The following is a 14,168-nucleotide window of genomic DNA, read 5'->3' on the forward strand; positions in this document are numbered from 1 at the left end:
TATTAGGGTTGTGGTGGTCACATTGACAAAGGTAGCACACTTCATTCTAGTGAAGTCTACATATTAAACTAATGATGTAGCACAGGTTTTTATCAGAGATGTAGTAAGGCCGCATGGTGTTCTGAAGAAAATTGTGTTAGACAGGGATGCCAAGTTCACTTCTAGATTCTGGAAAGATTATTTGCAAGTTTGGGTACAAAGTTGGCCTTCAATGCAACTTATCATTCGTAGACAGATGGACAAACAGAGAGGGTCAGCAAGATATTGGAGGACATGTTGAGGATGTATGTGTTACATTGACAATGGAAGTGGGAGGAGTAACTTCCGTCATTTGAGTTTGATTACAACAATGGGTATCAGGAGTCACTGAGGATGAGTCTCTCTGAGGCACTGTATGGGTGAAGTTGTAATACTCTCATCAGTGGGAGTGATCTGGTTAACAAGGTGTCGATATAATCAGACATGTTGGCAGAGATGGAACAGGAAATACAGGTAATTAAGAAGAATATGAAGACAGCTCAGGACAGACAAAAAAATTATGTAGATCAAAATAGGTTGTTAGAGTTTCAGGTTGGGGAACAAGTGTACTTGTGCATAAAGCCCAAGAAGAGTTCCTTGAGGATTGGGTCATGTGTCAATCTGATGCCTTGATATTGTGTACGTTTCAAGATTCTTGAAAGGATTGGACCAGTAGCCTATCGACTTGCATTACCTCCAACAATGAAAGTCCATGATTTTTTCCATGTGTCATTGCTTAAGAGGTATGTTAAAGATGTTGATAATGTGATTGACTGGTTTGTATTGCAATTGGAACCAGAAGAAGAATTCCAGCCAGAACCTCAGTGCATTTTGCAGACAAAGATGCTTATGTTATGGAACCGAGCAATTGAGCAGGTTAAAGTGCAGTGGAAGCACTTTGGGCCCGATGAAGCTACATAGGAGATGACTGATTAGATGCAGGTTATGTATCCTTCCCTATTCGCTAGTTGAGCGAATGTTTTTGGCATATGTTTTGATGTGATGTTTTAGTATATGTATATATGTATATGGATGTAAATGCCACCATAAGCTGTGTTATAAAGATCTAATAAGTGTAATGGGTGTCACGTCATTATGGTTGTCATGTTGTTATGTTTCTCAAGTTGGATTGTTTCTCAGCATGATGATCATTGTAAATATTGCATCAAGCTAAGTTATAAAGCTCCATGGAAAGTGTGTTTTGCTTTTGTAGTCTTTTGGTTGTAGGTTTCATTGAACACTGACGATGGTGTTCCCCCAAGGGGGAGGGTTCTATAACAGTGCTGATAAAAAAAAATTATGTAATAAAGTTAATAAAGGCAAAATAATAACCAAGGTCATGGGACACATATTCTAAGTTGAATGTTGGGCAAAAACAAGGTGATGGGGATCACTTGTGATTAATTACTGGCTATGGAAATTAGAAAAGGCAATGGCAAAGGTTTTGGAAAGGCATGAGGCATTTATTCACATTTTATTTATGAAAATAATGGAAAATAGGAGAAAAGGAAAGTGAAATGCCACAGGCTGCATGTGAGGAGGAAAATGAAGGAAAATAATGGAAAATTGAAGAAATTAGGTTCCTCATTAATAAAAATGCTTTTGAGGATTAGTTGACAAACTTTTGTATGTTTTAGCTTGGAGCTCTCTCTCTCTATTCTTTCTCTCTCATACTCTTTGACACTTAGAGTTTCTTGGAGCACTCTTGGAGGAGTGTGGCATACTTTGGATTTGGAGCAGGAAGGCAAAGGAAGAGGAGGAAAGCGTAAGAGGACACCGGGATCAACAGCTACAACAGGTTTTGCTTGCAGATACTGAGCTGCATGTATGATTTCCTTGCTAGTTTTGGCATGCATGGCACATGCATGTAGTTTCTTAGTTATGGTCTGTCATTGGCATTGAAGACTGCATAGACTGACAGTGGTTTTTCCTAACCTTGCCATTTCCTGGATATCCATGGTGTTGTGGGTTTCTTTCCTATTGTTTTATGGTCGGTTCTCTTGTTCCTTATGGTTGTGGGTTGAGTTATTAGTTCCTGGAGCCTTAGTTGGGCAAAAGCTTTGGAGCCCTTGGTGGGTTGAGTTACTGGTCCTAGAAGCCCTGGTTGGACAAATGCTCTGGAGCCCGGCAATAGCTGTGGGTTGAATTACTAGTACTGGAAGCCTTGGTTGGAACAAACACTTTGGAGCCTTGGACAGCTTGGGAAAACCGATTTGGTTATGGTTAGTGATGTCCGATCGTGAGGTGGAATAACTTGTCGAGGTTTGAGGTGGTTTGGCCTCTTAAAGCCCTGGTTTGGTTTAGTTTGATTTGTCTCATGAGATCCCACATTCATGCTTAGAATATGGCGTGGGGATGATTGGATGAAAGAGAGATTTGGTTTAGCCCAATCTATGGTCAGGTGGTACGTGGAAGTCCTTGACTTGGTTGGATTTGCATATGTTAATAAGACCTTATTTTCCTTGGTATTTTCATGAGTAAATGTGCTTGATATTATGTGGCTTTAATGGTTGTTTCCTCATTGATATATCTCTGGTTATTTGTTGGTTATAAGTATGTTTTATGACAGTTATGATATATGACTCTCATCATGTTTTGGCTATTATATGAAATGTTAGTGACTGAATGACCAAATAGATAACAATGCAGCTATTGTGAGGAGATAGTAATCCTCTTTGACGATTCTTAGATAAGTATGAGACCCCTATGCTTAGATATGTTGTTGTGACCGGTAGATTACGTGTTTTTGGTATGTTTAATGAAATGTTTGTCATGGCTAGTAGGGGTCAGATCAATTCCTCGTTCAAGTGTTTGCATTAGTACCCTTGTTTTGATGTTATTTGTCATTTCTGGAAGTTTCATGAAGTTCTGGGTAGTGGCCTGAGTCCTAGCCCTAAAAAAGTGGCACAAAATCTGGGGTCGCTGGCATAGAACTGCCTGAAAAAGGCTACAATAGCATGGATTCCTTGTTGTGGGAGCGACTAGAAGGTCCTAGTTGCATGCATGCCTTGTCATGGGAGCGACTGAGGTTCTAGGGCAGTGAAAAAGCAAGTTCTCTCAGGGGTTAGACACCTGAAGGGGTTGGTTGGCTCCCAGAGGTCTTGTAGCTTCTCAGGAAGGTCAGTTTGGTCTTTTCATGTCAGTTCCACTTCCTTAATTGTACATGGGGAGTTGAATCATATCATAGTAACTCTTTGTCACATGTTCACCCCAATGGACCAATTATATTGGGGAAATGTGGGAGGAGGGTGTTACAAAAACTGTGAAAAGCAGGCCAATATGTATAATTATGTGTATTAATGAGTGAATTTTTCAATCACATGTACTCTAATCCCTTGATTCCGAGTTATTATTTGTTAGTCAATATTTGGGTATTGTATGAGTGTTAAGCTTAAATCATTTATCAAGATTGTGTGTGTAAACTTTAAATGTCCTCATAGGTGAACAGATGCACGTAGGACGAACTGTGACAAAGTGTGGTGAGAGTTTCATATCTCGAGATGATGGAGTTGAGTGCTTGATCATGATTCCATGGTAAGAAACTTGAAGCACGTATATGTCATGTTGAGTTAAAAGTCAATTGTTGGCCATTCCAACTGAATTGAGGTTAAATTTGAAGAACATGTTGGTTATTTTATGTTATTGCATTGATTTTCCTTCCAAACTCTAAATTCTCCAAGTCACAGTACTTTCCACCACCTAACAAAGATAGACTCGAAGTCTGTCACACATTGGGTAAAATCCATGGAAGTTAACATTAAATCTGGATTTTACTAAGATTTGATTCTCTTAAAGTTTCTTCAGACTCTCATATATATCTAGGTTGGAAACATCAATCTGGCCTTTTAAAGGAAATCCATACTTTTTTATATATGGGGTTTATCACACATATGGAATCTCATTGTTTAGTTTATAACCTTTGCACAATCCAGAGCATTCAAACTTATATAATGGGCCATCTCTCAGATCTATCTATATTAATCTTTGAAATATATATGATTCGAAAACGGTGGTGAATTTGCGGATACATTCGGAATTTGGATATCTAGTTCATAATCAAATATGACCTCCATTAGGATATTCCATTATAAGTTTAACTAGATCCCAAATATACACGAGAAAATATCGGTGACAGCTTATTGTTGACTTTGATGTGACTCTATCTACTACGTGGCCAGTAACCATGCCACGATGAAGGAGAAATAGGGTTGAGCTTTCAATAAGAACATGTGTTACATGAAAGTTGGAGTTTAGAGATTTATCCCTGCAGGGTGAGAGCAAAGATTATGGCCAATGATAGAGAGGAATATGTTAAGCATGAACACCTGACCACTAATACGTCAAGGGCATTAGGAGATTTAGCTCGAGAGCATGATTGTGCGCAGATCAAGGTCAAGGGGTTAAGGCCCTAGCGGAATTTTGATGAACTACAATCCAGGAGGTCAAGAACAACCATTGAGGACATAGGGGATTTAGCTTGTTGCCCGCAAGACCAAGTAGTAGGACAAGTGAAATTCTAGAGATTGAACATAGAGCATTATTACACAATTTAGTTGAATTAAGCAGGGTTAGGTTGGAGATCAAGGCAGAGTGTGGATCAAAGATCAAGAACAACTAGGAGGGTTGTGTAAAAAAATGCTCATAATCATGACAAAGTTTGAAATTAAACGAGATAAAATCATAGTCCATGAGATAGATGAAAGTCCAATTGTCTGAGGTTAGCTAAATGACTTCATGGATTCCTTTCTTGAGGTCAACTTCAACACAGGTTCTTGAAGAGGAAAACATGTCATCATGATATTCAACGCAGCCAATGCATTTACCTAGAAAATTGCTAATATTCTTGAGGGTGTCTTAAGTCCAACAATGGGGGAGATGGTAATTTGACCCAAATAATGACATACAATATGTCATTTTTAGGGTTAAAATTAAGATTATAGTAGTCAAGGTATACGCCTTCGGCTCATGGGAAGTAAGGTCCACTCCTAGATATTAGATCTTGGTCTAATTTTGCTTCAAATAAGAATATGAAGAAACTTGTTCTACTAAAGGACATCTAAAGCTTCCCTTTGATAAGGGAGTGTCAATTTTTGCCAATCCAAGAGTTCAGAGTTTTCATGGATAGCTAGATACCAGTAAACTAACGAATAAGTCCTTGATTTACTAATATGAGGGCCATTTCTTTGGAGTAAGTCACATATATAGGAACTTTGGGAGTTTCTTCCAACTTCTTTGTGAAATAAGAGGGGATAGCTTTGGTTGGCCATGGAAGGGCTCATACTATATTATTGAAAGCATCAATGTCATTATACGAAGGAGGGTGAGAAGGGTCAACAACACCCCCCTAGGCTAAAGCCATAAGGAACAAACACAGTCCTGAAGGACAAGAGTAGTAGAGCTCAACAAATGGTTTTTAAAATTACAATGCAATGTTAGCATTTATAGTCTTAGACTAAAGTTTTTCATATATGATTTATATTAAATTTAGGATTTATACTTTTTTGATATCAGACCAATAAAATGGTATAGCAAGTAACAATTTACAATGGTATTGCCAATGCATATCAAGAATTTAAATGAGATACAAAGCAATTTTCCCAAGATGAATGTTATGCAATCTACTAATATGATAAGATGGAGCCATTTGTCTTTAGTATGATTATCAAAGCATCATTCAGATTCAAATGGGTAAAGGGCCCAATACATCATGTATAAATAAACACATCGAAATACAATAATATTCCATTAGAGACAAGGAGTGTGATAAAGAGAACAACCTTACATGTTGAAACATTGTATACACCTTTGTCAAATCTAACCATAGGGGAAACTTTTAAAAGTTTAGGCACAAGCTTGGCATGTTAGTCAATGTCAATTAATTTGACAATTGAGGCATGTGTCATGTATTCTATGTAGGAGTCATAATGTCAATGTTCATATGTATATAGTCAATTCGTATTCTATGTAGGAGTCATAACGTCAATGTTCACATGTATATAGTCAATTGTGTAATGTCAAAATAGTAATAGCAAAAAATGTGACGCGTGGGTGAGTGGTTGGTGGTATATTAAGTAACTCATTAACAGTATGGGAAATTAGTCCTTTTTAAGGTGAGAGCATAAAAGGTTTTTGAGTAGTGTTGAATAATAAAGTTATGCTACAAATACAAAACCATAAATAGGAAACATAATGGAAGCTCACAAATAGGTCAATACATAAATGGAGACTATTGTTACATAAGAACTAAACCCCATCTTCGACAAGGTCACATAGCTAGCATTTCCTACCGCTTAGTTTAATTATTGAACTTTGAAAGGTATGAACTAGCTCCCACATTTGAACAAGGACTACGGAGTAGTCATAGTTTAAATATAGTTAAAAATATTTCTTTGATAAAAATAATACATTTTTATTTCGCCCACTAGGTAGCTCAAGTGGTGATTACCTTGTTATGAAGTACTATGTAAACCATGAGATTCAAAGCTCAGTGGGCCAAACCAACAAAGAAAATAAATACTCTTAATTCATAAAATTCATATATGTCATTACTTAAACACATCAATTAAGCAAGCAAGTGTTGGATTCCTTATATTGAAAATTTGCTCTTACTTTTGATATGTATGAATTAATAATACATAGTATAATTGTTAGAATAATGTTCTTAACAATGTTTTTAATTTACCAACTACTACATGTAACAACCATGTTTTTAAACCAAGGCATCAGAGCATCAGAAAGAAGAAACACTCATTGAAAAGGGATCGAGGGGTATAAAGAGAACATGTGTATGTGAGATCTCAAATTTAGAGAAAGAAGTCCCAAAGTCCCATTGCAGGAAGCTAGATATCAAATAGTGATAGTAACACTGACCCGAATCATGGGGTTTGGAAAAAAGTCCAAAAAAAGAAGGGCAAAAAGGGGAAGGTAAGTGATTATTATATACATAGTCCCTGGTGATTTATGTAATTTGTTTTTATTTTTATTTTCCTTATGTGCATCACCCAAAAAGTTGACATGATGGAATGCCTCATGGCATTTGCAGAATGTAATTTTGTTCCTTGTTTACAGTTTGAATAAAATTACGATTTTTCCTTTGAAAAAAAAAATAAAAATAAATAAATAAATAAAATTTATTATTATTAATATTATTAATAAAAGAGTAGTTTTTTAGTGTGACTATTTGAAAATTTTCTAGTTTATTTTCTACTCTAATTTGTCTAGAATCTGACAGGATCCATTGAAATCACAATGATGAGTGAACTCTCCATAATTGAACTACCCTAGGTGTTTTTGAGCGTGTTGAATCCATATATTGAATAAAAATAAAAATAAAAACTATTTTAAACAACACAATTCAAGAATTGAGCACAAATTATTTTGTTGTATTTCAACCAGAAATCTACCAAAACTCCAAAAAGTTGCACTTAAAGACTAATTCTAAATAAAATTATTATAATTTTATTCTTAAATTTCAATATTTATATTAATATCAACAACAATATTATTAAATTTAATTTTAATATTAATTTAGGTTTAAATTAATTAATTATTGCTTAAATTGCCTAAAGATTGAATTTCCAATTTGATAATTAAAAGGAGAGACTATATTCAAGATGTGCAAATTAACCTATTAAGATCATTTCCTCTGTTAACAAGTATGATAATTATAATTATAGTTTAATTTTAGATTTCAATTTATAAAATTGTCTCGAAGATAAATCATTTGAAATTTTCTAAGTGTAAAATCTTATATTTAGGCCGATAGGCCTTCCTTTGGGTGAACTTTTTCGTCTACCTTTTGTTTTTATGATTGACATCTGGCGTGCACCTCTAACTGGCATATGATTGACATTTGTTGTGCAACTCCCACTGGCATCTGGTTAGGCGGATACCGCTTTCTGCTCTTCCTGTTCTCTTCCACAACCTGTTGCACAACCTGATGCAATGTTTCCAGGTTGTTCTCCGCAAATCTGGCTTGCGGTCCTGCAAAACAGGAAATGCACCTGCAGAAATTTTCATTGCACGACCAACCGCTATTTTCCCATGACACGGTTAAACAGAGTTCTTATCGTGTCTGTTCAAATTACATTTGGAATTTTATTTGTGTTATCGCTCATGTTTCTCAGTTCCCTGCAATGTGTATTATCCTCGATCCAGTTTCAATCTTAGTCACCAGGTTTGGCGAATTTGAACGAATAAGTTCGAAATTCGCTGAACTTCAAACAAATACAAACTTATTCGTTCAAGTTTGCCGAACTTTATGGTGAACTCGAATTTTTTTGCGAACAAAATCGATTAAATTCGTTTTGGTTCGATGAAATTCGTTTTAGTTCGATTTTTTTCCCTGTTAAAAAATAAAATAAAATATATATATATATATATATATATATATATATATATATGTATATATGTATGTATATATGTATATATATATGTATATATATATGTATATATATATGTATATATATATATATATATATACATATATATATATATATATATATATATATATATATATATATATATATATATATATATATATATATATATATATATATATATATATATATATATATATATATATATATATATATATATATATATATATATATATATATATATATATATATATATATATATATATATATATATATATATATATATATATATATATATATATATATATATATATATATATTCCGAAATGAATTGCGGCCCGCAGGCACGTTTTGCTTTTGGTTTCATTGTTTGCAGACGCCAGAGGGTTAGGTTTCATTGTTTGCGGAGGGTTAGGTTTGATACACTACCAGTCTACCACCGAGCGACCAACGACCACTGACCTCAACCGAACTACCAGTCCGCGTGAGCAACATACAGACTACAGTGACGGGCCACAGGTTTTCATCGTTCAACAGGGTTTTCGACAGGTTTCGGACGGCTTTTTCGACGGGTTGTGGGCCGTGGCTATTTAATATTAGATGAAAACAAGCTCATGAATTAATTCTCTAATCTGACCCGATGAGATTTACATCACCCACGTTTTCACATGTTAATTTAATAAAATTTTAAGAAATGGATTTATTAAAATGGTTTTTATCCTTAGCTCCTCATTTTAATATGATTTATATTTTCTTGCGTGTCTTATAAGGTGATATTTCACATATACCACGATAAAACATTTTTTTAGAGGAGTTTATATAAATTATAATGCATTAAAAACTTTCTCATCGGACTATGAAAAGTAATAGGGTTGCTCCATATTTATGACCTCCAATGCAATCAAATGATGTATATCACTTGTAAGTGCGTTTAACAGAGTTAAGACAGAAAGATTTATTTTTTATGGGCATTTTTTTATGAATTGATATTAGCTAAAGGTTTTGTATAGTTATTTATTTATTTTTATTTTTAGATTTTTAACTATTTTTTTATTTTAATTGATTTGAGCAAAATTTAAATTTTGATGACGAACAGACAACATTACACATTATACTTTAAATTGATTTTTTTATATATATACATTTTTTTCGAATTTCTATATGTTGAATTTTATGTCAAACTTTATCGGCAAAATTTTAGTTGTCGAACTTTATTCGAATTTCAAGGTCGTCGAACTCGAACTTGAACACTAACCTGGTGACTTTGGTTTCAATCATTGTTGACGTGCAGAGCAACCCTTGTGAACGAGATGAGCCACAATTCATTCTTTTTCGGACCCAAGGAGATGGAGTCGCTGAAGAGCCAAGCAGTAAGCCATGGCATGAAGCACTCGACATTCGAAGTTCTATCAGCGTGTTTGTGGCGTTTGAGAACCAGGGCTCTCCAACTGCCTTCGGAGCAAGAAGTTCGGTTAATATTCCCCGTGGACGCTCGAACCAAATTCGACCCGCCGCTTCCTAAAGGCTTCTACGGGAATGCGATCAGCTTTGCATGCGCAAAGACGACCGCAGGAGAGCTGGCCAAAAAACCGTTGTCTTTCGCTGTGAAATTGATAAACGAAGGGAAAACGGCTGTGAATGACCAGTATATGCGATCGGTGATAGATTTGATGGAATTGGAAGGGCGCCCTCACTTCACAGTGGCGGGATCCTTTCTGGTTTCGGACGTTACCAAAATCGGCTTTGGGGATGTGGATTTCGGATGGGGAAGAGCGGCGTACGGAGGGCCTGCAAAGGGGGGAGTGGGTGCAGTGCCAGGCGTGTCCAGCTTCTTCATCCCTCTCCGAAATACGAGTGGGGTGCAAGGGATATTGGTTCCCGTTTGCTTGCCCTCTGCTGCTATGAAAAGATTTCAAGCAGAAATAAATGAAGCAACGAAGTACGCCCCTCCTCTTTTACATTCTTCTCTGTAAGAATGATAGAGCATAGTATAAATATTCTGTGTTTTGGTTATGGTTTTGGTTTTTTCGTTGGGTAAATTTTCTTGTTATGTAAAATTGAATAAGAAGTTCTTTGAATCAAAGATTTCAGAATTTGAAGTTTACAAGATGTCGGATCCAGCTTGATTCATTTATGTATTTAGAAGTACTATGAAAAATTATGATTTCACAACATGGATTCAACTAATCAAAGTAAGTTCTTGTAAATTGTGTCATGATTTCTAATTTGAAGTTGTGTTGATGAAGTAGATCAATTAATTGTTCAGTTGTAAACTGTTTTTGTAAATTGTGTGTAAGCTTTCTTGCAATTTAAGATTTCTAATTCTAGGTTGAGTTGAAGAAGTGGATCAATTAATTTTTCAGTTGTAACTTACATTTTACACTGTCTGTATATGCATATTCATGTTTATTTGAATTTATGGTTATTTTTTCACATAAAAAATAAACCATGACCAAACCTCCCACTTAACATTTAACCCTAACCCTTAGAGCACATCTGACTAAGATTTGAGCATATGCTTATTGTGGTAGCACATATAATTAACCAGAATTAGAGTCAGACATAGTGATTTATTTAAATTTGTTTAAATATTTCGCCTCAGTTATATTGTGGTGAAGTGAAAAATTCATCATATGAAATATAATATCATATAAGATTGTTATTTCAAAAAAAGTAAGCTAATTATGTCAGATTTGAAATTTCTAACCTACTCATAAATATTACTGGGTGAATTGTTTTAAGATATTTATTACTCACGATTACAGTGATTAATTTACTTAAATTAATATTAATTTTATATTTTATAATATATATATATAAGAGTCCATGTGGGACAATTTTATTATTTTTGTTTTTCATATTCACTTTATATTTTATTTCCATGTAAAATAAATACTTTTGACAATAAATGTAGTAAGTATAGTAGTTATGGAGATGCACAAATTCCTCACTTTAATGGATGGATGTCTGAAAAATAGAGTCCCTGCCAAATGGATGAAACCCATGTTGAATTGGGATCTTTTTACAAATCCTAAAGCAGAAGAATTTGGTTTCAGTCATTCTATGTCTGAGAAAATAAAATTATCTCAAGAATGGAAAAACCGCCTGGACTGTACTAACACATGGATCTCATTCTATGTTTGGTTAGAAAAGAGAAAACAACAAATGATTTTAATGATTGATGCATCCACTTCATCTCAACATTCTTGGAGAAGGACAAAATTCTGCCAAAGCAATACCATTAGTATTAAAGGATGACAGTGCATTTGGTACTGATGGCAGAATACATAAAACTTCTAATCAGCTAAATTGGACAAACACAGCTGTGAAAGGTATTGAAATGAACATGGCCAAATCCAAAGAGGTCAAAGAACAATTTGATATTGTCCAAGTTTCTTTAAATTATGTAAATAATTCCTTGAATAATGTTCAAAATTCTACTTTAGTAATTAGAGGATATGTTAGAGAATCTCTAATAAAGCTAGAGAATGTTGAAGACAAAATGGTGGAACATATTGGTTCTACATCTGGACAAATAAATGAACCGGTGCAGAAGATGAATCAATTATCTATATCCAAAATAGAAAAACCAGTTCCTTCTTCTTTTTTTCATAAAGCAAGTGTTCGTATTCAGGATCCTATCAAGCCAGTCGATAGGTTTCCTTTTTTATTCCCGAAAGAAATTGCATCCCAAGAACCGGAAAAAGTTGAAATCCAATTGAACATATTTCTATAGCAAGTTTGTTTAAGGAAGAGGAAAAAGAGCCAGAAGTTATGCCTATATATGAGCCTTTGGAAAGTCAGTACAGCATGTATTCAACACCTAATATCAAAGGAAAAGGCAAACACCTGAAACCCACACTTTCTTCCCTGATTCTCATTGGGAATGGACTATAGATAACCTAAGTGTCGGCCAGATAAGACAAATGGTAGACATGATGTTTACCGAATCTAAACTTATGTGTCTAAGAGGAAAAACTGAGGTAGAAGCCTACAAAACAATTATCCAGTATTTCACAGGCACACTATCAAAATGGTGGGAAACAGAATCCTCTCCTGCTTTAATTAAACAGATGGAAAAACGACTTCTCAAATATGAGCAAGGAAATATAATTCATAATTCAGATGGGACAGTACAGAACAACATGATTGGAGCTTTGACCTCCATGATTGTTGAGCACTCTTGTGGTTCTGAGGCAGAAATAGTCGATAAGCATGAGATTATTTTAATGAATCTCAAGTGCAATAAAATATCCCAATATGAAGACTTCCATCAAGATTGGATGCAGAGAATCTATGAAGTCAAAGACTCAAAGAATTTGTCATAGAAGCAAGTTTATCTTGCAGCACTTCCTTCCAAGTTCGTTGACTATCTCAGAATGCAAGAATTTTTTCAAATGCCTTTTGAATCTTACACATAGGGACAAATATATTCAGTTATTACTAAAGCTCTGGTTGGTCTTTGCACAAGCTCGAAAGTTAATAAGTCTCTAGAAAAATTGTCCAGATTCCCCGATAGCAAATCATTGTGTAGCAAGTATGGGTTATCTCTTGATGATCCATTAGTAAAAAGGAGAAAAATCAAGAAACGAGTCAAGAAAGAAAAGAATTTATCAACCAGAAAAGACTTTAAGAAGAAAGGCCAATCTTTTCGACAGCATAAAAGGAAGGGATATTACAAATATGTCCCTAAGACACATTATTATAAACCATCTGATATTCACCTGCATAGTGCCAAGCAAGAAAAATGGAATAAATTGACATGTTGGTTATGTGGCAAAAATGGACATACTGCAAATAACTGTCCAGTAGGTGAAGAGTCAAAAAGAAATCGAGGCAAGAAATCTCAGCCTCAAAATCAAAATTTAAAAACTCCAAAAACAGAGGCTCAGTATCTTTGCATGAGGTGTGGGTCTAGAAATCATAAAACTGATCATTGCCCCAATGTTGTGATCAAAGAACACCCCCAGATTCAGCAGCAATAGTTGCTTGACTCATCTGTTGAAAGTTCTAGTTCTATATATACTTCAGAAGAAGAAGTCGAAGAATTAAATTTTCATGCAAATGCTTGTGATTGTTCAGATTTTGAAAATTGTAAATGTATTTTCTCTTCTGAATCTGAAATTTCTAATGAATCTTCTGATGAAGATATACAACCATAAAAATACAAAGAAAAAATTCTTGTGGCACAGACAGAAGAAGATGAGATAAAAATCTTGTCCCAAATAAAAGCTATGGAAGAAGGAGAAATGAAGAATCGCCTTATGGAAGCCTTCATGTACCAAATGAAATCTTCCAGCAGAAGTTCTTCAAAGAAGCCACTCTTCATTGATGCCTCTTATGAAAAGAATGCAAAATCATTCCAAAGACATCAACAACAGGATAAGGTTCGCGCACTTACCTTGGGGGAGGTAAGTCATGAAATTCACAATCTCAAATCTGAAATTTCTATTCTTAAATCTCAGATTGTGAGATTAGAAAAAGGCAAATCCATTGATGAAGCAGATCCTATAGAAGAATATGATACAGAAGAATTTTACAAGCCAAATGTACAGATTTATGAAGGAAGAAAAGATATTGCTTCAGGTTTTCAGGAAATGAGGATACTCGCCATCGAATACCAGCAACATCATGTACAAATAAATATTTGCATACAGGGACAAATGTTCAAATTGACTACTCTTATTGATTATGGAGCAGACGTAAATATTCTAAATACAAAAGTGATCCCTGCTAAATATTGGATGACAGCAGAAAGAAAAGTTATTGGCT

At 34.7% G+C, this 14,168-nt stretch overlaps 1 pseudogene; it reads left to right on the top strand.

The window, feature by feature from the left end:
* The first annotated feature begins 9,742 nt into the window (after window positions 1-9,742).
* On the top strand, window positions 9,743-10,369 carry LOC149257303 (benzyl alcohol O-benzoyltransferase pseudogene; annotated as a pseudogene).
* The last annotated feature ends 3,799 nt before the right edge of the window (window positions 10,370-14,168 follow it).

Source organism: Pinus tabuliformis, chromosome 6 (assembly GCF_031772625.1).
Source record: "Pinus tabuliformis cultivar Carrire ecotype Pingquan chromosome 6, CPIR1, whole genome shotgun sequence".
Lineage (NCBI taxonomy): Eukaryota > Viridiplantae > Streptophyta > Pinopsida > Pinales > Pinaceae > Pinus > Pinus tabuliformis.